Below are 8868 nucleotides of genomic sequence, written 5' to 3'. Positions count from 1 at the left end.
AGCCAGGTGGGAGGGGTGGAGGGGAAATCAGTGGTGGACAAGAGGAAAGCCACCGGCCAGGAGAAAATGCCGCAGGCGCCCGGCGAGGGAGGGAGGGGAGTGGGGGGGGGGGTCTTCCCAGCCTCCAGCAGTTTTAAACCAGCTGCCACCAGGAAAGGACCCGCCTAACTAAGCAAGTCAGCTGTTTTGCTTTGAGAGGGTGGTGTTCCGTCTCTGGCCTCCAGGGGCCGCCCGCGAGCCGCCCGCAGGCGCAACTGGACTCCGCTTGCCTGGGAACGGGCCTGCAGGGGGCGCTCGGAGGGATGGACCTTTGAGAGCGAGGTTTTCCTCCAACTTTGAAGTGTGTGTGTGTGTGTTTCTAAAGGGTTAGAGGTGCGAGGGTCTAGTAACTTGACAGCTTTAAGACTTGCATGCTTCAAATGCCAGAGTTCCTGAGCCAACATGGCTGGAGGAGGAATTCTGGGAGTTGAAGTCCACAAGTCTTAAAGCTGTCAAGTTTGAACACCCCTGGGTTTTTTTTTCCTAAAGGGTTAGAGGTGCAAGGGTCTTGTACCTTGACAGCTTTAACACTTGCGTGCTTCAAATGCCAGAGTTTCTGAGCCAACATTTTGGTTGCTAAGCAAGAGCGTTGTTAAGTGAGTTCCACCACATTTTACAAGTTGGCCACGCCTACCCAGTCACATGACTGCCAAGCCACTCCCACCCGGTCACATGGCTGGCAAGCCACTCCCACAAAGCAGGCCACACCTACAGAACAGGTTCTAAAAAAAGGTCGTCAGAGGAGGCAAAACTCACTGAACCACGGTCCTGCTTACCGACAGAAATGTGGGGCTCAAATTTTGCCCGTAAACCAAGGAATACCTGTGATAGGTATATTTTAAACATTCATCCCTTGTCCTGTTGCGCAATGAAAGGACCTGTCCAGGGTGCTGACGAGATTCTTCGAAAATATACCGTAACACATTTTTTTCCAAAAAGCACAGCAAAGATGGTTTAATTATTAGCAAGGATTGGAATTGGCAGGAAGACGTGGGGTGGATTTCCTTGACAAATTAAGAGCCACCTTCTCCAATCTGGTGCTTTTTAGATGCACTGGATGAAATCCATCTGCTTGGATCTGCTTGAGAAGACAGAATCCAAATGTTGACAGTTGCTAACTGAGTTTGCACAGCTCCTAAACCAGGATTTTTGGTTTGGTGGCTGGTATAAATCCAGACATATTTTTTTCCTAAACTGTGGGTTATATTCTAATGCGGTGTTGTTCAATCTTGTCATCTTTAAGATGCATGGACTTCAACATGCTGGTTGGGGAGTTCTGGGAGTTGAAGTCCACAAATGCTGGCTAGAGAATTATGGGAGTTGAAGTCCGGAAATGCTGGCTGGGGAATTCTGGGAGTTGAAGTACAGAAATGCTAGTTGGAGAATTCTGGGAGTTGAAGTAAGTCCCCAAATGCTGACTGGGGAACTTTGGGAGTTGAAGTCCACAAATGCTGGCTAGAGAATTCTGGGAGTTGAAGTCTCCAAATACGGACTGGGGAATTCTGGGAGTTGAAGTCTAGAAATGCTGGCTGGGAAATTCTGGGAGTTGAAGTCCAGAAATGCTGGTTGGAGAATTCTAGGAATTGAAGTAAGTCCACAAATGCTGACTGGGGAATTCTGGGAGTTGAAGACCACAGATGCTGGCTAGAGAATTCTGGGTGTTGAAGTCTCCAAATACTGACTGGGGAATTCTGGGAGTTGAAGTCCATAAATGCTGGCTAGAGAATTCTGGGAGCTGAAGTCTCCAAATACTGACTGGGGAATTCTGGGAGTTGAAATCCATGCATCTTAAAGATGCCAAGGTTAAGAAACACTGCTTTAGGGTGTTATAGAGACTTGTTCAGTAAATCAGATAGGAGAAATTACAAGTGGGTTTTTTTTAAGCTTGTAGTAGAAAATTAGTTATTTTTCCCTCTGCGTGTTGTGGCACTCGTAGGGTTATTTATTGTCAATTATAATTCTGCAATTTTGCATTGAGAGGTGCGCCTTCCTTTCTCCCCCTTTACATAAAGGATCTTATGTTAAAAAGCAGTAGGAATTGGTAAAGTGGCATATCAATTTAATAAGTAAAATAGAAACCTAGAGGTAGTCCTTGCCTTACAATGATTCATTTAACAACAGTTTGAAGTTACACCTGCCCTGAGAAAAATCCTCACAGTTAAGCCGTCCAGGCATCCTCACAGTCATGTGATCAAAATTTGGGCGCTTAGCAACTGGCATGTATTTATGGTGGTTATCCCAGGACCATGGGATTGCCCTTTGCAACTTTCCCAGCTGGATTCCAACAAGCAAAGTCCATGGGGGAAGCCAAATTCACTTAATGACCATGTGATTCATTTAACAACCATGGCAAAAGGTCATAAAACGGGACACAACTCACTGAACAACCCCCTTAGTAGTCTCTTAGCAGCCGAAATGTTGGGCTCAGCTGTGGTGATAAGTCAAGGACTACCTACAATTTGAGATTTAACAGACTTTGGGATTTAACGGACTTTTGGATTTAACGGACACGCACTTTCCCCGATGGCACATTCAACCAAATATATAAAAAAGGCTGAGTTCCCTACCCCTCGCTCAATAAACCACAATTAGTGGGTTCACACAACCCGTTGATGCAATGTGTGAACCCAGGGATTTAGATAACAGGAATGCCGAAACATCTGGATGCAAACACTGTGGCTGTCAGCATTTTCTCGGTGGAAAATAGTATCGGTTTTTCAATTCTGGGCTGCCAAAACAAAAAGCTTTAACTATATTTTCCGATACGGAACACTCAAATCTGCCCTACAGGCGGTTACCCAGGGACCTCTGAGCATAAAGAGAGAGGGGGAGAGAGAGGGAGGGAGGGAGGGAGGGAGAGGAAGAGGGAGAGAGAGAGAGGGAGGGAGAGGAGAGGAAGAGGGAGAGAGAGAGAGGGAGGGAGAGGAGAGGGAGAGGGAGGGAGAGGGAGAGAGGGGGAGGAAGGGAGAAGGAGAGGAAGAGGGAGGGAGAGGGAGGGAGAGAGGGAGGGAGGGAGAGGGAGAGATGGAGAGGGAGAGAGGGAGGGAGTGGGAGACAAAGGTAGGAGACAAAAAAGATGGAGATTTTGAACATATAACAAGAAAGTGAAACTAAAGAGGCATTTCCCAGGATTGCCAAAATAAATGAATAAATTGAAGCTCTGCATTTGCATTGCCGAGTCAGTACTCACAATTCCGGCACCTTCGAATGTAGCAGACATCTAGAGAGAGAGTGGAAGAGAGAGAGAGATCCCAAAGAGGAGGAGGAAGGAGAGAAATTGTGGAGGGATAAGTCACACTGTTCTGGCTTGGCCAAATGCTGCTTGCAGGAGTGAGCATGCTCATCCTTCTGCTTTTGCATCCTCTCCCATGCGCTCAGAAGCAACGGCACCCGGCAAGAACATTTCTTGGGGTGCCTCCTCACAATCCCCCATGGGGAAGATCATACCTACAGAAAAGGGGGGAAATATATTTCTGGGCCTGTTCTGCTTAGATCTTCCCAATCTTTGCTTTAAAAGACAATTCTAAGAGGAAAAGAGAGGTACTTCTTCGCCCCGAAGAAAAAAAACTTCAGTCATTGGGCTGTCTCTATTTCTGGGTGGGGGGGAGAAACCCCACTGCTGGAAGATCACAATTAGTCCTTGGGGTGCACGCAGCCCACTCCTCCCCCCGCAGGCCAGGGGACTGGCCACCCTGCTTGTTGGCTTCAGCAGCTGCCGATCTACTCCCGGATCCCTGTAGATTGACCACCAGATCCCTTCTCTGTACCAGCATGGGAATGTATCCGTGGCTAGTCCCTGAGGTTGACAAGCCAGGCGTCCCTCCGTCAAGCGGCTGAGCAAATGCCAGCTGTCTCAAAAGGAACCGCCTCTCCCGTTGTAGGCTTGATGGACGGATGACAGAATCGAACGACTGACGTTTCCCTAAGCCTCTTCGATCCTCCTGTCAGTCATTTCCAAACCCCAACCGGGACAAAAATGGCAGTGGCCCATTCTCAGGCCGTTTTCCCACCACCTAAACGACAGCTACATAAGCCAAAAGTATTTTCGGAGGTTTATACTTGTATCCTTGGATGCTCAGAGCATCTTTTCTTCCCCAGAGATGCGTAAAACCTACCTGGGCATATTCTCTAGCTCCGCCTGAGTTCCTTTTTGGTCCCCATCATGGTCTCGTCATCGTTTCATCTCCGGGGTTTTTTTTTCCCCCAGCCCTTGTTGTGCAAACGTGGTTAGTTTGTTCAAGGGAGAAGTTAGTCACGTCTTCTCCTGCTAGATTGGTCTTGTGCATCATCGTACAAAACTAGGATTAAGTCAGTGTCATAGGAATGGTGGGACTTCTCTTGTTCACCATGGATTTGACTTCACACACTGTTCTTCTGAGATGGGTTGCATCCCTTTCTGGAAAACGAAATCAATTTCCTTTAATATGTCATTTATTGCATTCGCGTTCCTCTTTCCTGCTCTTCCTTTTCACTTAGCCAGGGAGGTATTTCCGTTAGCCTAGTTATTACGCCAGCAAACGAGAGCCGTATAAAACTTGGATTCTTTTTCTCCTGCTGTCTTGTGTCTTTCCTTTTTTTTTTAAGGAAAAAAAATAGTTTAAACTCCAGGGGATGGTATCTGGAGGAAGCATCTCCTGAAGCGGAAGCCTCAATCTGCCGATTGGCAGATGGAGCAGTTGCTAAAGAGCAATCTGTAGGAAGGTCAACGCAACAAGCAGGAGAAATTTGGAGTGGATTTGCTCGGTGTTCAATTACGGCACATCAAAGCAGGCTGAGGGACTCCGAGCTGGAATCTGTGCAGGGGAAAGCGATGTTAGTAGATCAACTGGTCTAGCTGCACTCCGCAAAGTCCTGAATTTGTAACAGAAGACCTGCAAAAGTTTTTTTTTAAAAAGCCACTATAATATGCGATAGTCCCTGTGGTGGGTGCTGTCAGTTTTATACCGATTCGCTTCTCACGCGCTTTGCCAGACTTGCGCCGTGCGGGCATTGACAGTTCCATGTAAGCTGTTCTTCACACATGCGCAATGTCGGGGTTCCAAACAGCATCCCAAATCAAATCAGAGTCCAAGGCAAAGTATTGCTCAAAGTTCCAATTTATTAAGAGAGCCACGCTGGCACATCTGGGAAAACCGTAATCTGAAGGCTTCCCAGTTTTCCCCATCCAGTTGAAAGTTCAAGATCTTGTCCCCACACTCCCAAGTCCATCGCACAGTTCAATCTTCCACTGCCGTGCTGGCAGCTTCCACCCATCCATTTCCGGTCAGGTGCAGAGGTTGCCGAGACAAAGGATGACCTTGACTTTCTAGAAAAGAATTTTGTTATGGCTACACAGCATCTAACTCCATACAATCCCCCCTCCCATTTTCCCACCATAGAAAATGCATAGCAGAATAATAGAAAGTGTGGCAGGGCAAAGAATCCAAAAGAAAAGTTAGCTGCAGGTCTGACACGCAGAACAATTTACAGTGAACGCATGCGCAGTCGCTAGGAAACAAAATAGCGGCAGCGGCAGCGAGGGAACTGGTTCGGGGGCATGGCAAGCTTGGGTGGCTGCCAGTTTGGTGACCCAGGCAAAAATACCACTACCAGTTCGGACGAACTGGGCCGAACCAGGAGCAACCCACTTCTGGGTAGACCATCTCATGCCAGCTGTAATGGCATGTGGAGAAGAGGCTGGATGAAAAGACACTGCTAATGGAATGGTGAGATAAGAGGCAGCCGAGCCCTCAGCTGGATAATGGACAGGGCAAAGGCTCAGAAAAGGCCCTCCTTAGATTCTCAGGCTGTAAAGGCGACCTGGCAGTGTCGGAGGGGAGGAGGGAATTATATTTTAGACTTGCAAGGTTCACTCAGTATAACTTTATGGTAAAACAGAATTAAAATAGAATTACCGTATTTTTCGGATTATAAGACGCACTTTTTGTCGGGGTGAAAATGTCTGTGCGTCTTATACACCGAATATTGCCAAAGCCCCGCCCACCACCCGGCCATTTTTTTTGGCCTCTGCACGCCCACTTTTTAGGCTTTTTTTGACCTGTTTTTTAGGCTTTTTTGGCCCCAATTTCAAGGCTTTTCTTGGCCTATTTCAAGAGAGTTTTGGGGGGCTGTTTTTCCCAAAAAGATTGGGCTGAGAAAAGCCTCAAAAATGGACCAAAAAGGTGTAAAAATGGGTCAAAAAGCCTCCAAAATGGGCCAAGAAAAGCTCCAAAAATGGGCTAAGAAAAACCTCCAAAACGGGTCAAGGAAAGCCTCGAAAATGGGCCAGAAAAAGCATCAAAAACAGGCCAAAAAGCCTCAAAAATGGGTAGAAAAAAGGCTGGAAAAGGGCCAGAAATAGGCCCCCCAAAAGGGCTGTAAAGGAAGCTGCAGAAGCCAAAAAACCTTTTTGTTGTTGTTGTTGTTGTTGTTGTTTTCCTCTTCTAAATTTAGGTGCACCTTATAGTCGGGTGCGTTTTATAATCCGAAAAATACGGTAGCTCGTCTGGTTGAATGTGTATGCACGCGGTCCCTGTCTAACCAAGACCAACTCTCCTTCGCTTCCTAAGATCAAGCAAGACCAGGGAGATACTGCCATCTACTTGAGGATGGAAGTGAGACACGGTTGTGTTTCAACTGCTAGGTGAGAAGTGTCGGTGGACCAAAGAGGGGATCCTCAAGGAAACGAGTAGGAGAGTTTGGGATCCTCTCGTTGGAAGGAGCCCAAGCAAAGTGACTTCTGCTAAGCGCTCCCCCTCTTGTTGAAGCCAGTTCTGGTTAGGCTGGAGATACTTGAAAAGCTAAATCTCAACTCTGAAGCAAACCTGACCTCGGGGGTGGCCCTGCTGGAGTTTCGCACGGGTTCGGGCAATCCTCTAGCTCCGTGATGGCGAGCCTATGGCACACGTGCCGGAAGTGGCATGCAGAGCCATCTCTCGGGCGACGCCAACCGTTGGCCATTGCTCTTCTGGGTTCTGACATGATCAGCTGGTCTTCTTGCACGCGGGAATAGCTGTTCCCTGACACGCCTGGAAACCCGAAGTGCAGCTCCCTGGCACGCATGTGCACCGCCGGGAAGTTGCGCTTCTGGTTTCCAGTACACGCATGGCATGCCGGCCAGCTGGTCTTCATGCAGAGGTGCACGCCAGAAACAGGAATAGAGGTGATCTACACACCCAAGGTTTGCCAGCACTGCTCTAGCTAGTTGGAAATGGTTATCCAATCCAGAATGATGTAGGATCTCCTGCTCGAGCTGGGGATTGGGCTAGAAGACCTCCAAGGTCTCTTCCAACTCTGTCATTCTGTTATCCAACCTCTTCTTAAAAACCTCTAGTAATGGAGAACCCATAAGTTCTGGAGGCAAGTCGTTCCACTGATTAATAGTTCTCACTGTCAGGAAATCTCTCCTTAGCTCTAGATTGAGTCTCTCTCTCATCCGTTGCCTCTAGTGCTGCCTTCAGGTCAGGCAAGAAATCCTCTTATCTTCGCTACCGGTTCAGTAGCGGGAAAGCATGCCTGATGACGTCATTGGGCGGAGCCTCGCACCACTGGCCCTAGTGGTTCGCGCTAGAGAATAGTCCGAATCCCAAATGTTTACGTGAATCAGACATATAATCCATAGGTTGATGTTATACTCCTCGGTAGGCTTCAAAGCCATGATTTGTCATTTCTCTCCCCACCCCGTTCTTTTGGGCAAGCCATGATAAACATAAACCATCCTCCTTCTCTGTGGCTACTCATAGTTTTCCAAGCCAGCACTGCAGAGTCAGGATACCCACAGAGGAGAATATCTGTAGTTCAGGATTGAACTGTAGGGTCTTTGGTGCTTTTTGAGCTTGGTGGTTCTCTGGCAAATGTTTCACCAATGCACTGTGGATGTTGCAAGAAAACCACCAAACTCAGAGAGCACCAAGCCTCCCCCCCCCCCCAATCTCCTCCAATTCCCCTTCTATCCTTGATGATGTTACCTAGTTGGGTCATGAAACGTCTGCAAGAAAATCATCACGCTCAGAGAGCCCCAAGGACCTCACAATCTCCTCCAACTCCCCTTCTATCCCTGATGATGTTACCTAGTTGGGTCATGAAACGCCTGCAGGAAAACCACCACGCTCAGAGACCACCAAGGACCCCACAATCCTTCTCCAACCCTCCTGCTAGCCCTGATGATGTTACCTAGTTGGGTCATGAAACGTTTGCTAGAAAACCACCAAGCTCAGAGAGCACCAAGGACCTCACAATCTCCTCCAACTCCCCTTCTATCCGTCATGATGTTACCTAGTTGGGTCATGAAACGTCTGCAAGAAAACCACCACGCTATGAGACCACCAAGGACCTCACAAATTCAAGATACTAATCAACTGACATTGCTTTACAGAACGGCTGTAAATTGGACTTGGGGGCTAAGGGCCGTCACAGTGAAAACCAGGTTGCAGGTCTGGCTCCCCAATTTAGACCATGATATACGACGCTCTGGGATTTCAAGCGGACTTGGGGCTTTAATATTTCTGTCCGTCTTCCCTCTCACTCCCTTGGCTTCTCCCAACGAGGCTCGGCTTCATTAACTCTGCATTTCACATCTCCTGCCGTGAGAAAGGAACGCATTATCTGTCTCCTTTGGGCTCCTCGTCTTTCTTTTCGGAGTCCTTTCAAATCCCAGCCCCCACGTCGCCCCAAACAATATCTCAGCCAGCTTCCTGCGTGGATCCCCTCGCCAGCTGATCACCCAGAGAGCAGTAATTGTCAGAATCTGCAAAATCAGTTTCTTTCCCTTTGATTTCTTTTTTTAAAATCTATTTTTATTTCATCAAGGCAGTAGAAGGAGAGAAAACAATCTATTTGGGTTTTAGCTCT

The sequence above is a fragment of the Natrix helvetica genome (genome assembly GCF_964273705.1).
Source record: "Natrix helvetica genome assembly, chromosome: 13".
NCBI classification, from domain to species: domain Eukaryota; kingdom Metazoa; phylum Chordata; class Lepidosauria; order Squamata; family Natricidae; genus Natrix; species Natrix helvetica.
The sequence above is the reverse complement of the archived record's forward strand: the minus strand, read 5'-3'. Positions refer to the sequence as shown.